Genomic DNA, 20,391 nt, shown 5'->3' on the forward strand with positions numbered 1-20,391 from the left:
AAGGCTATGCCTCACCCCAGAACCTGAACCTGAACCTGAACTGAGACGGTTCTAGCGAACCGGTGAGAACCGGCTGAAGCATGAAACCCATTACTGCGCGTATATCAAAACTTTGGTTTTAGAGTTAGTTAATCAGCAGTGTAATCTGGTTCCAGATTCCTCGTTGCTCTCCCCCAACACAGTGATTGTGGTCACACTACTAGAAGAAGCGTAGTAGGTGCAAAGCTATGCAATCTGAAAAAAAAGGACATAATTATCATTAGTTACCTCCTACACAGACAGCATAGCTTACATACCTCTACTTCTAACTTCAATGGCCTTTCTAATATACCGGGGAACCTCTTTAATTGGTGTTTCTAAATTCCCCATTTTTATGTCATTGTTTCAAAATTTTCTTAACCCATTACAGCCAAACATATGCTCCGTGGTATCCATGACTCCCTATACAACACACAAAGCTTATTCTTATCCTTCCGGTTTCTATAATTTTCTGTTAATTCTATCATATTCAGCCTTGTTTTCATAATTATTACTGCTTCATTAGTGCTAAGTTCATTGTCCCATGTAGTCTCTTCTGCCATTACTATTCACAAACCACAGTTTGGTAAATTCTGCTTTCTTGTCTTCTATTTTTTAATATTATTTCCTTTGCCACTTTTCTTTGTATTTCTTTTTGAGTTCTTATTTTCAAACGTTCCTACTTCTTCAATTTCAATATTATATTCATTGCATATTTCTGTGATACTTTTTTCTCAGCATTCCCCATATGGTTCTTTTATTTGACCTTCCACTATCTCCTTAACTAGTCACTTGTCCTCTGATGTTATTATGTTATGAAAAAGCATCACCTTTGTATGCTCTATTCTATTTCCAACTGGCCATATTCTTATTTTTTACTATTAACCTCCAGTAAGGTGTGGTAGCATCCTGGTCAAACATTCCTGTAATAATTTTGTCCTGTATACTCCCTAGTTCTTTCATTTCTTTTTTCTTTTCTAACTTCCCATGCCTCAATATTTGCAAACATTGTAGGTACTACTATTGTGTCATAGATCCTTATTCTCACGAATAATGCTAAATCTCCTACTCTGTTACTGCCCCCATAGTTCCTAACTTCTTGTACCAAGTATTCTATTTTTGCTTTCCTTTTGGTTATGCTGAAACTGTGGTTTCCTATCTCTGAGTACCATTCTTCTAAGTATTTATATTCTTTAACTGTTTCTGTCCTTCCATTCCTGACCACTCCATTCACATTTTTCTTTTTAAATTTTACTAACACCGCAGACTTCTGTGGATTGGTGCTAAACGTAAATTTCTTTAGTACTGAACACAATAGACTAGAATGATAATAGGTTTAGAAAGTATTGTAGAGGTTTGGTGACATCAAATACTAGATCGAAAGTTTTATTTTTCATTCATTATTGGTGTATTCTATTGACATTCTAATTGATTTGCGTTTGGTTACTGCATTGCAGAAGCAAATACACGAGTAATGTAGCAAAGGATATCACAAAGTATTGCGATATCTATCAATATCTTTAAGTTTAATATTCATATCAGCTTCTCAAATTAAATATGGCAGAAAGAAATTAATATAGAAAGTAATTCTAATCGCTTTAAATGTATTGTTTGATTGTTCCGACTTTCTAATAGAATGCACCATGTGACCTTTTCCAAACACAAGCGACGATGTTGACATTGATGTTTGATCAGCTGATTTTGGATTTCGAACTTCGTTATCGTAGCACTTAAGTTCATCAGACATCAAGTAAACAATATAGCCCTAAGCCGTAACCTACATCCGTGTACTTGATATTGCCCAGATCAGAAATAGTCATTAGGTATAAGGTGAGAAATGGAGCTTTCTATACCTACTTAGGGCTAGGTGTAGGCAGTCGGGGTGACCTGATGCCAGTGCTAAACAATATATTGAATAGATTATTCTTATAAAGGTGGATGGAAATTAATACCAGTTTCATTAAAACTCGTATAAGGACTGCAGTCTCTATCCTTTCAAATTGTCGGTTTTATTGTAATTGACGCGACATTTTCTATTATATTTTCTTTAAAAAATAAAATTTTCACTGCAGTTAGAGGTTTTATATATATATATATATATATATATATATATATATATATATATATATATATATATATATATATTTAGAGGTAAATATGATACTTTGATTTCTAGCCAAATACATGAACCATATATTTTTCCTACTCACTATCTTGTGTTTCATGCATTTCTGACCTTTATTATTGGGGCAAACCACCCGTTCATGAGTTTTTGGACCCCCTTATGTAATGACAATTATGGGGGACCCCAGTGGGAAACCGGGATATTTTGGGTGGGGAAATGTCAGAAACGAGTGAGTTATGGCAATAATGATGGTCAAAAATGCAAAATAAGCCCAAGATAACCAGTTGGAAAAAAATATATGGTTCATATAAATGGTTGAAAATAGGTCTAAACATGATTATTCAACTTTTGAGATTTGTAAAAGGATACAGAACCCAACAAACCCACCTAACCTAACAGATCCCAGGTCACAACCCATAGCCGGGGGCAAGCCCCCTGGACCCCCCTTCCCAGGTCACAAACCTTCCCAGATCACAACCGCTAGCCGGACACCCCCTTCCCAGGTCACAAACTAAAAGTAAATCACAAATAAATCCTTAGGTTATGATAAAGTAAATCACAAATAAATCCTTCCATAATGAAAAGAATTAATCACATCTAATTCCTTACTTTATGATTGACATCGTCACCTTTTTTGTTTTCTTGGCAACCATTACAAAAGCATTGCTGTAGAAAATGTGCTGGCCTTCCCTGAAAATTAAGTCGCAATCGGACCTTCGAGGCCTTATTTTTTTTTAATTTCACATGAGTAATAATAGCTTTTATGAATAAAACTTACCTGGCAGTTATATATATATAGCTATAGTCTCTGACGTCCGGCAGAATTTTTCAAAATTTGCGGCAACCGCCGTGTGGTGGTTGTGCGATTAGGTGGTTAACATCCCTTACAGGGTGGTACATGGAATCATTCCTGTTTTCTGTCCCTCAGATCATCTCTGCTGGTTGGACTGACAACATAGTTGGTCCGCCATTGGAGTTTTTCGTTCGCTTTCCCTGTGTCGCTGTACTGGACTTGTTTTTTGGTGACGTACACTGATCTAGGGTTTCGGAAATCACTTTTGTTATTATTCTTCGACTTTTTGTTTGTTTACGTTGACTGATAAACTTCATTTTCGTGTTTGTGTAAATGAGGTATGCAAGGTGAGGTTACTGAAAGTTTCGGTAGACCCTCACACTGTTTGTTTAAAGTGCAGGGGTTTTTAATGTGCGCTTGATAATAGGTGCAAGGAATGTGAGGTTTTGAGTGAGAAAGAATGGTTAACTATGAAACGCTATGTGTATAAGTTAGAGTTAGATAAAGCCAGGAGGGCTTCGAGATCTAAATCTACTGTAATTCTGCTGGTGAGCTTAGCTTAAATATTTCTTTGGATCCCTTAATTAATTCCTCTGTAGAAGTTGAACCTTCTCCTGAGGTAGTAGCTCCTGCCCCTTCTACAGGAACGGTATCTACTGATGACCCTCGGTATGCCAGGATGGCGGCTGAGTTGAAGGCTATTAAAGACCAGCTTTCAGCCTTTAAAGGTAAGAGTGAGAGTGTGATTAGTGCTTGTGAAAGTGCAGTGGAGGTGGCGACTGATCGAACCTGTCACGTCCCTAGGTCTAGACCTCTACCAAGCTCTCAGGACCAAGATAGAAGGTACGTCGACGGCTGTAAGGGAGTGAGAGGTACGCAACCTTGGTCAACCGTCGCCTCAAGCAGTCCTGTTGCGTTTTCGTCTTCCCAGGCTGCTTATGACCGCCATGGAAAAGGCGTGTCGGAAGTGATGGTGTCTTCCCCGAGCCCCTCGCCTAGACGCAAATGGCGGTATAAAGCTTCGAGACCGACCAAGAGGAGGTGGAATCTAGCTGACCAGACCCGTTCTTGCTCTCCCTTATCGAGTAGCCCGGAAGCTTTTCCTTCAGAAGATGACTGGGACACCGTTCCAACGAAGAGGTCAAAGCCTAGAAATGGAGGGAAGGAAGATTCTCCTCTTCATGTTAGTGACGAGAGACTATTGAGAGAACCTTTTCCTTTGACCAGCGCTACTCGGCAGCCATCGCCTTCTGAAACGCAGGATCCAGCAGCAGTCACGAAATCTTTTATGAAAGTTATCAGAAGCAGCTGTCTTCTCTGGTGCAAGCTTTTAGCCGCCCTTCCTCCCAGTCGGACAGGCGTAAGGACGACACTTTACCGATTAAGAAATCGGTAAAATGCCTCTCCCAGGGAACCGCGGCGCGATTTGTCAAGCGCGCGGTACCGCTCTTCTTTTTCCTCGACACGCCGCCAGGACGCTCACGTTTCTCGTCGCCAGGATACTTCCGTCTCTCGCTCGCGACGCCAGGACGCTTCCAGCCAGCCTCTCCAGGACGCTTCTGCTTCGCGACACCAGGACGCATCCATCTTTTGTCGCAAGGACGCTTCCAGCTCTCGACGCCAGGACGCATCCTCCTCCCGCCTTGAGAACGCTTCTAGCGCGCGACGTCAGGATGCCTCCATCGCGCGGCGACAGGACGCCTCCGGCGCGCGGCGCCAAGATGCACGCACCCCTCGATGTCGGGAAGCATTAAGCCCTCGCCAACAGGACGCATCCGACAATTTGCTTTTCTCGGACGCAGATGAGCAATGGGAAACTGATCGGCTTGTTAAAGCAACCTCAGACTTAGTTCCTGCAGCCCAAAGAGCTGAGTTGGAAGTAGGGCAAGATCTAGTGGATATCCCAGAGGATGAGGATAAGCCTGCTAACGCGGCTGCAGATTGTAAGGTTCTCTCTCGCTCCCTCCTTGAGCTTTATGGGGAGGAGTTTCAACCTGCTGCTCCTCGTTCTCCTCAGTCGCAGTTTAGCAGGAAGAAGGCCAGAAAGCAGTTGGCTTTCATCAAGATGAAGCTGTCCATCTCAGCTAGGAAGGCTCTCGCTAGAATGGATGACTGGCGGAAGGAGCGTAGGCAAGCGGTCAAGACCACCTTCTTGTTTCCACTACAGTGAGCCCTCGCTACTTCGCGGTTCGACCATCGCGGATTCACCACTTCGCGGATTTTTTTCATAACGCATGTATATATATATATCGCGGATTTTCTGGAAATTTCAAAAATACTGCGATGTGACCGATGGTGCGAGATTGGAGAAAGTAAGGAAAATTGAATCATGATTGATTTTCAATATAAATGAAACTTTGAGGAGCAACAAAGATATTTGTTAGAGAGATAGAGAGCGGTAAGGAATGGGAGGGAGTGAAAAGTAGCCCACAGAGAGAGAGAGAGAGAGAGAGAGAGAGAGAGAGAGAGAGAGAGAGAGAGAGAGAGAGAGAGAGAGAGAGAAAGAGAGTGTGTGTGTTGTTTTAAATGTAATAAACAAAAAAATTTGATAGGTTAGAACACATTGGTGCTTATGTAATATCAACTGTATACTGTAGACGGTTTGAATAAGTTAAGAAGCGGCAGCTAGACATCAGCTGATCTAATCACAGCCAAAAGTAAAACAAAAAGAAGTCAACAATACTTGATTTTTAAAACACACCCAAAATTTAAAAACAAAATACACGCTTTCTTAATGTGCAATTAACCATTTAAAGAGTAGCAATTTTCTAGAATAAAATTGTTTCCCAAAAAATAGTGGTTTGCTGATGAAATCGTATGCCGTATTTTTAGCAACGATTGAAATGGATGTAAACTCGGCCTAATTTTTTCGTTTCGTATTTAATTGACACTAAGAAAACTATTTTTAGTTTCTTCATCTATATGTAAGTATTGTATAACACGAAGAGAGAGAGAGAGAGAGAGAGAGAGAGAGAGAGAGAGAGAGAGAGAGAATGAATCAGCTGTTGTCATATTTCATCGCCACGACTATAACAACAACATACTGTACTGAACTTTACAGTATTATACAGACTACTGTAATATGATAAAGTAAAATATTTGTAATAACCTATTTTAAATGAAATGGGGCTATTTTTTTTGTTTAAAATTTACATTTACGTACGTAAAACAACTCTCTCTCTCTCTCTCTCTCTCTCTCTCTCTCTCTCTCTCTCTCTCTCTCTCTCTCTCGTAAATTGTTTTCCTGCTTTGCTACGTATTTATGATTTTATATAGATACGGTAAATAATATTTGTAATAACATATTTTCTAAAAGCTTTTACTGTAATATCATTATTTATCACTTTCATCATGCGCGTTAAATGCCTTCGTTTGTTTACTGAGCGTACTTTATGACGCTGTCGTTTCAGGCGGCGTCATAAAGAAAAACATTTCATTTGGAAGTCCTAAGAAAAATTAAGTAAAACATTGGTAATAACAAAATCAACATACTGTACTGAATAATCAATATAATCGATGCAAAAACTAACCTATACACAGATGTGTAAATGCGTTTGTTTCTTCATTATGATCAGAGATAAACGTAAACAAAACATTGGTTGCCATTTTTTATCGTGCTTTTTGGCGTGTTTAGGAAACACATGATATAAAATCGCCTTTAATATTTGTGCCTGTTTTAGTTTAGGGTACTGTAGTACATGCATTAAGTGTTCTGTACATTAAAGGGTAGTTTGTTAACAGTACTACGTACAAGGGAAGGTTTTAAAAGTCTGAATATACATGTTAAATAAATACGTAAATATGGAGTCACTACTTCGCGGATTTTCACCTATCGCGGTCGGGTCTGGAACCTATCTACCGCGATAAACGAGGGTTCACTGTACAGTACTGCCAAAAATGTCCAAACCATCTTCGGGATGGCTGAGATCATCACTACTCTCACATATAGCTTTGAATCCAGATATCTCCCAACCGTGACACCTTCTCCCATTCATCGAAGCAAGCAGCAATAATGGATATAGAAACATCCACGCCAGCGGCTATATTGGATAAAGAAACATCCATGCCAAAGAAAAAAAAAATTATATATACTGTATGTACATAATATATACAAATATATATAAGGGAAATTTTTATCATAGAGTTAGGACAGCAACACAGAAGAAAGTTTACAAAATTAGGAGAAGGTCAAAGTAATATTAAGAAGAAAAAGATGAGAGAGAGAGAAATTTACATTCAAACTAGGAGAGCAATTTCCCCAAGTTTGAGAGCCCTCCAGCCCGTCACCAAGTTTCAACATGAGAATGATATGCTGTGCTGAAGCTCAATGACTTCATCAGGGCATTCTCTCATTAAGAGGGAAATTATCTACAAATTTGTCATTTTCTCCGTAACTGGAATACAAACCTACGCTATTAATTAGGGGCGACTCACCCATTAGGAGGGTGGATGTCCCTGCCAATCTGGCTTTTTGGCTACCCGGGGGCTCCTTACTTTGGAATAGGTTTGTACCAAAATTAAGGAGTCCCTGCACCTCGCTAAACCTTGCTATTTTTTGGGAAACATAATTTTATTCTAGAAAATTGCTACTCTTTAAATAGTTAATTGCACATTAAGAAAGCGTGTACTTTTGTTTTTAAATTATATGGTATTGTGTGATGTCGTCATTTCCTCTCTCTCTCTTGATGTTTGGGTGAATGTATTCGGTCCGATTTCCTCTCTCTCTCTTGATGTTTGGGTGAATGTTTTCGGTCCGATTTCCGTTGAATGTAGTGCTTCCTGGATATGTTTTGTAAGCGTTGAACGTCAGTCCTTGGTTTTCTTAGGATGTTGATTGAAGATCCAGTTCATCAGTTTGTATGTATAACATTCATTAAATGTTTCATTCTTCGATGGACTATGATACTTAGTCAGAATTGTAGATTCATTACTGTTGATTTCTTGAAGATCTTTCTCTGGTTTTTAGAGTTTTATTCGCTGATTCTTGAAGATCTTTCTCTGATTCTTAGAGTTTTATTAGCTGTTTCTTGAAGATCTATCTCTGATTCTTAGAGTTTTATTCGCTGGTTCTTGAAGATCTTTCTCTGATTCTTAGAGTTTTACCGCTGCCACCATTTATTAGTATGCTACTGTTGTTAACACACATTAAGTATGTTAGTTGGTATGTTACATCTTTAAGTAAAGTCAGGTAAGTTAACTTTAAAATGGTTTATTCTTTAAAAACAACAGTGTTAACATCTCCATCACAGGAGTATAGCTGGTTTAGTCGGATGACCATTCCATGTGATGTATTGATAAGAACTGCCTAAAATATCGATATCACAGATATCGTATAGTCAGTTATCTCAGCATTTAAACACATAATGTAAACTAAACATTAGTATAGGAAGACACCTGCATCCGGTGGCGACACAACTCTTTCTCACGGTTCGTATTTGTGTTTATTCTTCATAAAAATTTTACATTGCTGAGATATGGTATTCGCATCCTCCTATGATCTGACTACAGCACTTCTCACACTAGCTTCTACCTCACAATGACCTATTACGTCATGTGTTTTAAACATGTAATATATGATTATTACATATATATTAGCTATAGGACACCATATGATCACCGAGTAGGGAGCCATGGCGGAAGTCTCATGTATGTTCGTCGAGATGTTCCCCAAATACCTTTATCTTTCGTACACCTCTGCAGGCAGTGGTTGTACAGATTGATGTAGGGAGAAAATATACAATCTGTTCTCTGTACTTGCCTCCAAATGATGACATATCATATGGTAATTTAGTAGAGGTGATTCAACAGCTCCCTCAACCTTTTCTTTTACTTGGAGATTTGAATGGTAAACATCCTTTGTGGGGTGATGTTTTAGCAAATACCAAGGGCAATATTATATCATCAATTGTGGTAAACGAGGATTTCGGACTCCTTAATACAGGAGAGCCCACACACTTCCATGTTTAGACAGGTACCTTGTCATGCATTGACCTTTCAATTGCAAGCTCTAACTGACTTCTTGATTTTGATTGGAGGACATTAAATGATTGGCATACTAGTGATCATGCACCAGTCATTACAAACACCATCAATGGTCCACCTTTACAAAGATCGCCACAATGGAATCTTGACAAAGCGGACTGCGATAGATTTCGTGAGCTAAGTGAAATTGAAGGGAATGCAGAACAGTTTGAAAATATTGATGATGCCATAGACTTACTGAATGGAACTCTCCATACAGCAGGAAGCAATTCGATTCCCAAAACCACAGGGTCATTCAAATGACGACCAGTTCCATGGTGGTCTTCAGAATTAACTGTCTTGCTGAGAGCCACCAGAAAATCTTTGACAAGATTGTGTAGACGCCGTACATAAGATAATTTGATGATATACCAAAAATATAGAGCACAGTTCCGTCGTGCCATGAAAGAAGCTAGGGGCCAATCTTGGGTATCTTTTGTTTCCTTAGTCAACAGTAGAACACCACCATCTTCTGTATGGAGGAAAATGAAAAAGATTGCAGGCAAATATACCCCCAACCCACCACCCGTGTTGAAGGTGAATGGTCAGTATGTGACTGAAGCAAATGATGTTAGCAAAGCCCTGGCTGATCATTTTTCAAATGTATCATGCAAGTTTGTGGCAGCTCATGGTCACCAGTATAGGAGCATTGAAGAAAAGAAAATTCTAAATTTTGCAACAGGAAGGGAAGAGTCTTATAATTCTCTATTTACTTTAAGAGAATTGGATTCCTCACTTGCTACTTATAATGATACATCCCCTGGACCCGATGGAATTCCATATGCAATGATGAAACATGTACCTATTAATACAAAGTTATTTTTTTAAATATTTAACTTAGCCGGTGAATATATAATAGCTGCAACTCTGTGGCTCGACAGACAACATACTCAAAAAACTCGCGAGCGATCGCTATGCAGGTTGCGGGTGTGCCCACCAGCGCCAACTGTCGGCCAGATACCACTCTTGTATGTAAACAAAACCTTCAATTCTTCTCTGTCGACGTTGACGACAAGACGTATTTATACTCGCTGTAGAACCTGGAGTTTTCCCATCATATTTGGTGAAGTACTTTATTTTGGTTTGAGCTTTCGCAGTACAGGTGTTTTTTCCTCAACATAAACTCTTGAACTCTTTATTGAATCGGATTATTTGTTGATGACTTGGATTGTTTTTGGAATTTTCTTTTACTAATTCAAAATGGCTGACCCTTCTCAAGTACCTAGATTTCGAAAGTGTAATGCTAGGGACTGTAATAGGCGTCTTCCTAAGGCTTCTCTCGACCCTCATACTGTTTGTTCCAATTGTCGGGGTAAAACCTGTCAATTGGGAGATCGGTGTGAGGAATGCGTGGGCCTTTCGGAATTCGATTGGCTCGAATATGAGAAGTATGCACGCAGACTAGAGAGAGATAGAGTAAGGAGAAGTTCATCTAGGTCCGTAGATTTTTCCTCTCCACATGCCCCTGAACCTAATCCTTCCCCTGTAGTGGTTGTTCCTAACCCCCCTTCTAGCACTCAGGAACCGTCTATGCAAGACATGTTACGTGCTATTCATGCCTTGGGGGAGAGAGTTGAAGCGTTAGCAAGTGACCGTAATCAACTCGTGGCTGACGTGAAGGAACTTAAGTGCCACAGTGCCACGGCGGAAAGTGGGAAAGTGATTAGTGCGCAAAGTGTTGTGAACAGTGTTGCGACCGAGGGTTCGTCTGTTCGTGCCTGTCGTTCACCTAGTCCGGGACCTCTTGCAAGCTCCCAAGCCCAGGGGAGAAGCAATGTCGTACGACTTATGGGTTCGAGAGGCCTTGATCAGCGAACAGACGTTCCCTCTATGGTATCAGGCATATCTCGTCAAGATCGCCCCTACCATAAGACGAGAGAGCCCATTTTTACCTCGTCTTCCGAAGGCTTTTCACGCAAGAAACCATGGAGCAAGGTTTCTAGGCCTCTGAAACGCAAGTCGGTCCCTTCAGGACAGGTCCAACGTCCTGGATGTAGTCATTGGGACAGTTCGGACCCGTTGCTGTCATCGGATGACTGCTCGCCGCCTAAGCAAGGCAAAGTTGTGCCGTCTCAGACGCTAACCCCGTCTGTTACCGCACCCGTTACCGCAGACCCTAAATGGGTTATACTGCAGGACATGCAGTCTAAACTTGCGTCCCTTATGGAAGACTACAACGCAGAGAAGGTTGCCGTTGAACCTAGCCGTTTATCTCATGGAGATCCTGGCCTTCAGCCACCCAAGCGTTCTGTTGTGCGTCCTGTTGACGTTGGTGTAGCCATCTCACGTCAACCAGTTGGGGTTGTACCACACCCGATGCGGTCTCGTGTGGATTTTCAGCCGCATGTGGACGTTAGGCAACTCGCTGATGCGTCTGGTGACGTTCAGGACGTTCGCCAACCATCAGAGTTGACTTGTTTTGACGCGGTGCGTCAACCTCCGCAACCTAGAGTTGTTTTGACTGCACAACCCAGGCGGTCTAAGCAGTCTCGGGTGGACGCTGTGCGTCCTCACGCACCTGTTGTTGTTGACAGTTCCCAGACTATTCAACAGTTTCAGGACGCTGCGTCCTGCTCCGCCACTTATGCACCAGTGCGGGCGGACGCTGCGTGTCAAGCATTGCCAACCCCTTTGCTTGTTTCTCATCAGTTGTCAGATGAGGAACTTTCGGATGAGGACGTTGCTGACCCTCAGCCTGAGGATCATCCTTCAGATATTGATGAGCCTAGAGCAGTTCCGCCATCTATGGACTTTAAAAAAGTCATGCTCATCTTTAAAGAGTTGTTTCCTGAACACTTTGTCTCTGTGGCTCCTCGTTCGCCGCCGTCTGAGTTTGTTTTAGGCGTACCTGCTGCCATGCCAGCCTTTACGAAACTCGTTCTCTCTCGCTCATCCAAGAGAGCTTTACGGCTGTTAGGCGATTGGTTGGAACCAAGAGGAGTTTAGGGAAGACGGCCTTTGCCTTCCCCCCATCTAAACTCTCGTCTAGATCGAGCGTCTGGTATGCCACGGGAGAAGTTCTCGGCTTGGGAGTTCCTGCCTCTGCCTAGGGCGACTTCTCAAGTCTTGTAGACTCTCCCCGCCGCCTAGCCATGAGACGCTCGAAGATTAGTTGGTCATCCTCAGACCTGGACCATCTACTTAAAGGCATCTTTAGGGCTTTTGAAGTTTTCAACTTCCTTGACTGGTGTTTGGGAGCCTTGAGTAGGAAAATCTCATCAGCCGATAGAGATGTCTCCTTACTCATTATGTCCTGCATGGATAAGGCCATCCGCGATGGATCCAATGAGCTCTCCGCCTCGTTTACGTCAGGAGTCCTAAAGAAACGAGAGTCTCTGTGCTCTTTTCTGTCAGCAGGAGTGACGCCCTGTCAACGATCTGAGCTACTCTTTGCCCCTTTGTCTAAGTTCTTGTTTCCTGAACTTTTAGTTAAGGAAATAGCGTTGTCTCTAGTGCAGAAGGACACCCATGACTTGGTTGCGTCCTCGGCTCGCAAAGGGACCCCTTCGTCTGCCTTGTCTGCTAGACCTAGGATAGACACTCCAGCGTCCAGGTTTATTCCGCCCTTTCGTGGCAGAGCCCCCAGCAGGGGAAGTACTCGTGCCGAAGGGAAGAGAGGAAAGAGGAAAGGAGCCAAGTCCTCGCGTGGCAGAGTCTGACTGACCGCAGCTTCAGACAGCAGTAGGTGCCAGACTCAAGAACTTCTGGCAAGCCTGGGAGAAGAGAGGCGCAGATCAACAGTCTGTGAGGTTGCTCAGAGAGGGGTACAAAATCCCATTTGTACGCAAACCTCCTCTAGCGACGTCCCCCATCGATCTCTCTCCCAGGTACCGAGAGGAAGCAAAGAGACAAGCCCTGAAACTAGAAGTGTCTCTTTTGCTAGAGAAGGGAGCGGTGGTCAAAGTCTCGGACCTTCAATCACCGGGGTTTTACAACCGTCTCTTCCTAGTACCGAAGAAGACAGGAGGTTGGAGACCGGTGCTAGACGTCAGTGCTCTGAATGTCTTTGTCACAAAGACAAAGTTCACCATGGAGACCACGAAGTCAGTCTTAGCAGCGGTCAGAAAGGGAGACTGGATGGTCTCTCTAGACCTAAGAGACGCTTACTTCCACATCCCCATTCACTCAGATTCCCAACCTTTTCTGAGATTTGTGTTCGACAATGTGGTGTACCAGTTTCGGGCCCTGTGCTTTGGCCTAAGTCCTGCTCCTCTCGTGTTTACGAGGCTTATGAGGAATGTGGCAAAATTCCTCCATTTATCGGGTATCCGAGCCTCCCTTTATTTGGACGGCTGGCTTCTCAGAGCCTCGTCCAGTCATCGCTGTCTGAAGGATCTCAATTGGACTTTAGATCTGACCAAGGAATTGGGACTTCTGGTCAACTTGGAAAAGTCCCAGCTGATCCCATCCCAAACTATTCTGTATTTAGGGATGGAGATTCGCAGTCCAGTTTTTCGGGCTTTTCCGTCGGCCCCCAGAATAGATCAAGCCCTGCTCGTAATCCAAAGGATGTTGAAGAGAGAACGTTGCTCAGTCAGGAATTGGATGAGTCTAATAGGAACTCTATCATCCCTGGAGCAGTTTGTATCGCTAGGAAGGCTACACCTCCGACCTCTACAATTCCATCTAGCTTTTCACTGGAAAAAGGACAAGACGCTAGAGGCAGTCTCGATCCCGATTTCCGAAACAGTAAAGACTTGCCTGAATTGGTGGAAAGACAATATCAGTCTACAAGAGGGACTTCCCCTAGCAGTTCAGAAACCAAACCACGTTCTCTTCTCAGACGCATCGGATTTGGGTTGGGGTGCGACACTGGACGGTCGGGAATGTTCAGGTCTGTGGACCGCAAGTCAGAGGAGCATGCATATCAACGGCAAGGAGCTTTTGGCAGTTCACCTGGCCTTGATGAGCTTCGAGAGTCTCCTTCGAGACAAAGTGGTGGAGGTCAACTCGGACAACACCACAGCCTTGGCGTACATTTCCAAACAAGGAGGTACCCACTCCCTGACACTGTACGAGATCGCAAGGGACCTGCTCATCTGGTCAAGAGATCGAGGCATCTCCCTGGTAACGAGGTTTATCCAGGGCGACTTGAACGTTCTAGCAGATTGTCTCAGTCGGAAAGGTCAGGTAATTCCAACCGAATGGACCCTCCACAAGGATGTGTGCAAGAGGCTTTGGGCGACTTGGGGTCAACCCACCATAGACCTCTTTGCAAACTCGATGACCAAGAGGCTTCCAATCTATTGCTCTCCAGTCCCAGACCCAGCAGCAATACATATAGATGCCTTTCTCCTAGACTGGTCTCACCTAGACCTATACGCATTCCCACCATTCAAGATTGTCAACAAGGTACTGCAGAAATTCGCCTCTCACGAAGGGACAAGGTTGACGTTAGTTGCTCCCCTCTGGCCCGCGAGAGAATGGTTCACCGAGGTACTTCGATGGCTGGTAGACTTTCCAAGAAGTCTTCCTCTAAGAGTAGACCTATTACGTTAGCCACACGTAAAGAAGGTACACCTAAGCCTCCACGCTCTTCGTCTGACTGCCTTCAGACTATCGAAAGACTCTCGAGAGCTAGAGGCTTTTCGAAGGAGGCAGCCAGTGCGATTGCAAGAGCGAGGAGAGCTTCTACCATTAGAGTTTGCCAATCGAAGTGGGAAATCTTCCGAGACTGGTGCAAGTCAGTATCTGTATCCTCGTCCAGTACCTCTGTAGCCCAAATCGCTGATTTTCTCTTATACCTGAGAAGAGTTCGCTCCCTTTCAGCTCCCACGATCAAGGGCTACAGGAGCATGTTGGCTTCGGTCTTCCGGCATAGAGGCTTAGATCTTTCCAACCATAAAGATCTACAAGATCTCCTTAAGTCTTTTGAGACCTCTAAGGAACGTCGTTTGGCTACACCTGGATGGAATTTAGACGTGGTCCTAAGATTCCTCATGTCAGACAGGTTTGAGCCTTTACATTCAGCCTCCCTGAAGGATCTCACTCTTAAGACTCTTTTCCTGGTGTGCTTGGCCTCGGCTAAAAGAGTCAGTGAGCTTCATGCCTTCAGCAAGAACATCGGTTTTTCGACAGAAAAAGCCACTTGTTCTCTTCAACTTGGTTTCCTAGCCAAGAATGAACTGCCTTCTCGTCCTTGGCCTAAATCTTTTGATATTCCTAGCTTATCAGAGATCGCAGGCAACGAATTAGAGAGAGTATTATGCCCCGTTAGAGCTCTTAAGTTCTATTTAGCTCGTACTAAGCCTTTACGAGGTAAATCTGAAGCGTTATGGTGTTCGGTTAAGAAACCATCCTTACCTATGTCAAAGAATGCTTTGTCATATTTTATCAGATTGTTAATACGAGAAGCTCATTCACACTTGAGTGAGGAAGACCGATCTTTGCTTAAGGTTAAGACGCACGAGATTAGAGCTATAGCGACTTCCGTGGCCTTCAAGCAAAATAGATCTCTGCAAAGTATCATGGACGCGACCTTTTGGAGAAGTAAGTCAGTGTTCGCGTCATTTTACTTGAAAGATGTCCAGACTCTTTACGAGGACTGCTACACACTGGGTCCATTCGTAGCAGCGAGTGCAGTAGTGGGTGAGGGTTCAACCACTACACTTCCCTAATTCCATATCCTTTTAATCTGTCTCTTGAAATGTTTTTAATATTGTTTTTATGGGTTGTTCGGAAGGCTAAGAAGCCTTTCGCATCCTGGTTGATTTGGCGGGTGGTCAAAGTCATTTCTTGAGAGCGCCCAGATTAGGGGTTTGATGAGGTCCTGTTGTATGGGTTGCAGCCCTTGATACTTCAGCTCCTGGGAGTCTGTCAGCATCCTAAGAGGATTGCTGGGCTCCGTGAGGAAGACAGACTTACAAGGCAGAGTAATCGTCTAAGTCAACTTCCTTACCAGGTACCTATTTATTTTGGTTTTGTTATATTGATAACTGTCAAAATGAAAAAATTCTTAGCTTATACGCTGTAAACATAATTAACTCTGGTCTCTACCCACCTCCTTGGGTGTGAATCAGCTATTATATATTCACCGGCTAAGTTAAATATTTAAAAATGATATTTTAATTATAAAATAAATTTTTGAATATACTTACCCGGTGAATATATAAATTAAATGACCCTCCCTTCCTCCCCAATAGAGACGCAGCGGGACGAGAAGAATTGAAGGTTTTGTTTACATACAAGAGTGGTATCTGGCCGACAGTTGGCGCTGGTGGGCACACCCGCAACCTGCATAGCGATCGCTCGCGAGTTTTTTGAGTATGTTGTCTGTCGAGCCGCAGGGTTGCAGCTATTATATATTCACCAGGTAAGTATATTCAAAAATTTATTTTATAATTAAAATATCATATTTTAAGCATTATTAATAGAATATTGCATGATCATAGTTATCCAAATGTTTGGGAACTAGCCATTATATCAGCCTTTTTAAAACTGGTCAACAAGTTTTTAGCAGCAAACTATCGATCAATTGCATTGACATCTTGTTTATGTAAAATCATGGAGAAGATGGTCAATGCAAGACTGATGTGGTACCTGGAAAAGAAGGGTATTTTATCACCTATTTATTGTAGGTTTAGAAATGCACTCGACGTCTGATGTGTTGTTATGACCTAAGTCCTCTATTTGTGAAGTCTTTGCTTCCAAACAGCACCATGTAACTGTCTTTTTTTTTTTTTTACCTTGAAAAGTCATATGATACTACATGGAGATATGGTATACTTAAAACTATTCATAATTTGGTGTTACAAGGAGAGCTACCATTGTTCATTCAATCATTTATTTTTAAACACAAGACTTACCTGGTGGTTATATATATAGCTTACGTCTCTGACGTCACGGCAGAAAATTCAAAACTCGCGCCAATCGCCGATTGGATAGCCAGGTTTGCTACATAGCGAGGTACCTAGAAACCATTCCATCGGTATCCATATTTTCCCTGCCGGCGCTAGTGGTTAACATTGGTTGGATATTCTCCTAGCTTTGTGACTAATTATTGCTGTCCCTTTGGTGAAGTACAATAATTCTGGTTTTTTTGACTCTCGCTTGATTGGATTTTCGTTTGAATACTCTAGTTATATGTTTGGATATTGATATTTTGACCCTTGCTTGTATTTGGTCTCTCTTACAAATTTCAAAATGGCCACCCCCTCTTGTAGTTTTAGGGTGTGTGCTAGTGGGTGTAAGACCCGATTGTCAAAGGCCTCCATTGATCCTCATTCACTCTGTATTAAATGTAGAGGTAAAGTTTGTAAACTTGATGATAGGTGTGACGAATGCCCTATTTTGTTTGATCATGAGTGGCTGGATTTCGATCGCTATATGCGAAAGTTAGAAAGAGATAAGGTAAGACGTAGTTCTTCTCATTCTTCTAAAGATTTTTCCTCTTCCCATGTCACTGTACCTATTCCTTCCCCTGTAGTGGTAGTTCCTGATCCCACTACGAGTACAGCTGATGAACCAACGCTTAAAGATATGATGTTGGCTATCCAGGCGTAGGGTGTAAAGGTAGAGTCTATCGCTGCGAATAGAACGCAGTTAATGGCGGATGTTAAACAGCTAAAAAGTGAAAGTGCTAGAGGTGCAGTGAGTGTTATTAGTGCTGTGGAGGGTGCTCCTGCTCGGGCTTTTCGTTCTCCTAGTCCTAGACCTCTTCCAAGCTCCCCAACCCCTGGGAGAAGGAATGTCGAAAGACAAAAGGAAACGAGAGGCTTTAGCTCCCGAGCAGACGTCCCCTCGAGCGTTCCTGTTGACGTTTCCCTGGACGTTCACCCTTACCATAGGAAAGGTGAGGTTAAAGTGTCTGGCTCATCATCAGATGATACATACATAGATACATATACCAAGGCACTTCCCCCAATTTTGGGGGGTAGCCGACATCAACAAATGAAACAAAACAAAAAAGGGGACCTCTACTCTCTACGTTCCTCCAGCCTAACAAAGGACTCAACCGAGTTCAGCTGGTACTGCTAGGGTGCCACAGCCCACCCTCCCACATTATCCACCACAGATGAAGCTTCATAATGCTGAATCCCCTACTGTTGCTACCTCCGCGGTCATCTAAGGCATCGGAGGAAGCAGCAGGATGATGATATTCCTAAAAGAGGTTGGCGTCAAGCGTCCAGACCTCTTAAGAGGAAATTTGACCAGCGTCCTTCCAGGACATCACAAGCAGGCTGTAGTCATTGGAGCAGCCCTAAACGCTTTTTGTCCGAGGAAAACTCGCCTTCTAAGCGTCCTGCTAGGACGTTAGATTCAGTTGAGAATCGTCCTGCTGTTGAGAAGTTATCTGAACCGGGCATGACCTCGATTCATGCTCCTCCGCCGCCTTCAAAATGGCTCTCGCCCACTGGTTGCTCTAAGCGGTCTTTGAGCAGTGGAGAGGACGAGCCTGCGATTGACATTTTGCAAGCAGATTCTAATTAATATGTTGCAAGAAAGGCAGCAGAAGCTTTCATCATTCATGAAAAACTACCAGAATACGGAAGCCTCCTCTCTAAACACTAAATGGCGCAAGGCGGCGAGTCGGGAAACGCTTGTTGACCAAGTGTCCAAACCCGTTGAGCGTTCGGCGACGCGTAGCGATGAACGTGATGTTAAACGTACTACACGTGAGGTTGAACGTCCTGCCTTTCAGGAAGTCGAGCGTCCTCCTAATCGAGGTTCTGTTCATGCACTTAGTAGTGATAGTGAACGTCCTACTACAAGCGCTTTCGAGCGTTCAGCAAGGGGCGATGTCGAGCGTTCTTGTTTAGCTAAGCAGGACTTTGTGCTTCCTTCTGTTTGTAAAGTCGAGCGTCCTCCAGGACGTGACGTCGAACGTCCTCCCATCGAGCGTCCTCCAGGATGCGAGCGTCCTCCAGGATGCGAGCGTCCTCCGGGACGTGACGTCGGGCGTCCTCCCATCGAGCGTTCACCAAAACGCGAGCGTCCTTTGGTGCGTGACGTCGAGCGTTCTTCCATCGAGCGTCCTCCGGGACGTGAGCGTCCTCCGGGACGTGACGTCGAGCGTCCTCCTGTACACGATTTAGAATAGCAAGCATCCAGATAGGACGTTGAACGAAACCCAATAATTCTTAGCTCTGATCGCGCGGATCGCGAGCGTCAAGGGTCTTTGTCGGAGGAAGAAGCTGATGTTCCTCTTTCTCCTACCGAGCCCTTTGAGGAGTTATCTGAAGAGGAAGACTCTAAGTCTTTTCGTCCTTCGGTAGACTTAAAGAAGCTCATGAAGATTTTTCATGGTGAGTTTCCAGTCTTTTGTTCCCGTGGCTCCACGATCGCCCCCATCGGAATTCACTCTAGGGAATCCCAAGAAGAAGTCTCTGTTCACTCGAATGGTGCTGTCTCATTCATCAAAAAGAGCACTTAAACTGATGGGAGACTGGATGGGATCCAAGAAGGAACAAGGGAAAGCAGCCTTTGCGTTCCCTCCTACTAGAGATTGGCATCTAGGTCCAGTATATAGTACGATAGGGGAGAAGTTCTCGGCGTGGGAGTTCCTGCCTCTGCCCAGGGAGACTTTTCAAGCCTGGTAGACTCTCCCCGTAGATCGGCCATGAGGAAGACCAAGGTTTTTTGGTTTACCTCTGAATTGGACCATCTGCTCAAAGGTGTCTTTAGAGCCTTCGAGGTATTTAACTTCCTTGATTGGACTCTAGGGGCCTTGGGCAAGAAGGTTGCTACGCTCAAAGAAGGGGACTCTTCGAGCTTCATCCATGTCATGTCCTGCATGGATAAGGCATTGCGTGACTGAGTTGGCAGCGATTTTTACAGCAGGCATCCTCAAGAAGAGAGCCCAGTTGTGTTCATTTCTGTCGGTAGGGGTTACTCCTTTTCAGAAATCTGAATTGTTTTATGCTCCGCTGTCGTTATCTCTGTTCCCTCAAGATCTTATTAGGGAAATTTCTTACTCGTTAACGCAGAAGGCCACTCAAGACCTAGTCTCGAAGATGGCAACGAAAGTGTTGCCATCATCTTTTGTTAGCAGCAAACCTAAAGAAGTTACTCCTTTTCCAAAGTTTTCCCAGCCTTTTCGAGGAAAGCCTTCCATTAGAGGTAACTTCTAATCAGATGGAAGGGGAACTAAGAAAAGAGGAGCCAAGACAGGGCGAAGCAGAGTCTGACTGCTCTCGCCTTCAGGCAATAGGAGCCAGACTACACACCTTCTGGCAGGCATGGGAGGAGAGGGGTGCAGATCTTTGGTCAGTCCGATTTCTAAAGAAGGGCTACAGGATTCGTTTTATAAAGCAACCTCCTTTAAGGTTAATCCCGGTGGATCTCTCCCAGGTACAGGGAGGAATTAAAGAGGCAAGCATTACAGCTTCAAGTGTCTCTCTTGTTGGAGAAGGGGCCTATAGAAAGGGTACAGGACTGGCAGTCACCAGGGTTTTACAACCGCCTTTTCCTGGTTCCCAAGAAATCGGGGGGATGG

General features: G+C 43.5%; 1 protein-coding gene across 6 annotated transcripts in view; it reads left to right on the forward strand.

Annotated features, from left to right (window-relative positions):
* The first annotated feature begins 1,674 nt into the window (after positions 1-1,674).
* LOC137650113 (regulator of microtubule dynamics protein 1-like) overlaps positions 1,675-20,391 on the forward strand; it is a 314,670-nt gene continuing 295,953 nt past the window's right edge. For all 6 annotated transcript variants that reach the window (XR_011045912.1, XR_011045913.1, XR_011045914.1 and 3 more), the window contains exon 1: positions 1,675-1,848. The gene's annotated coding sequence lies outside the window, so the exon portion shown is untranslated. The remainder of the gene's footprint in view (positions 1,849-20,391) is intronic.

The sequence above is a fragment of the Palaemon carinicauda genome, chromosome 11, assembly GCF_036898095.1.
Source record: "Palaemon carinicauda isolate YSFRI2023 chromosome 11, ASM3689809v2, whole genome shotgun sequence".
Classification (NCBI taxonomy): Eukaryota; Metazoa; Arthropoda; class Malacostraca; order Decapoda; family Palaemonidae; genus Palaemon; species Palaemon carinicauda.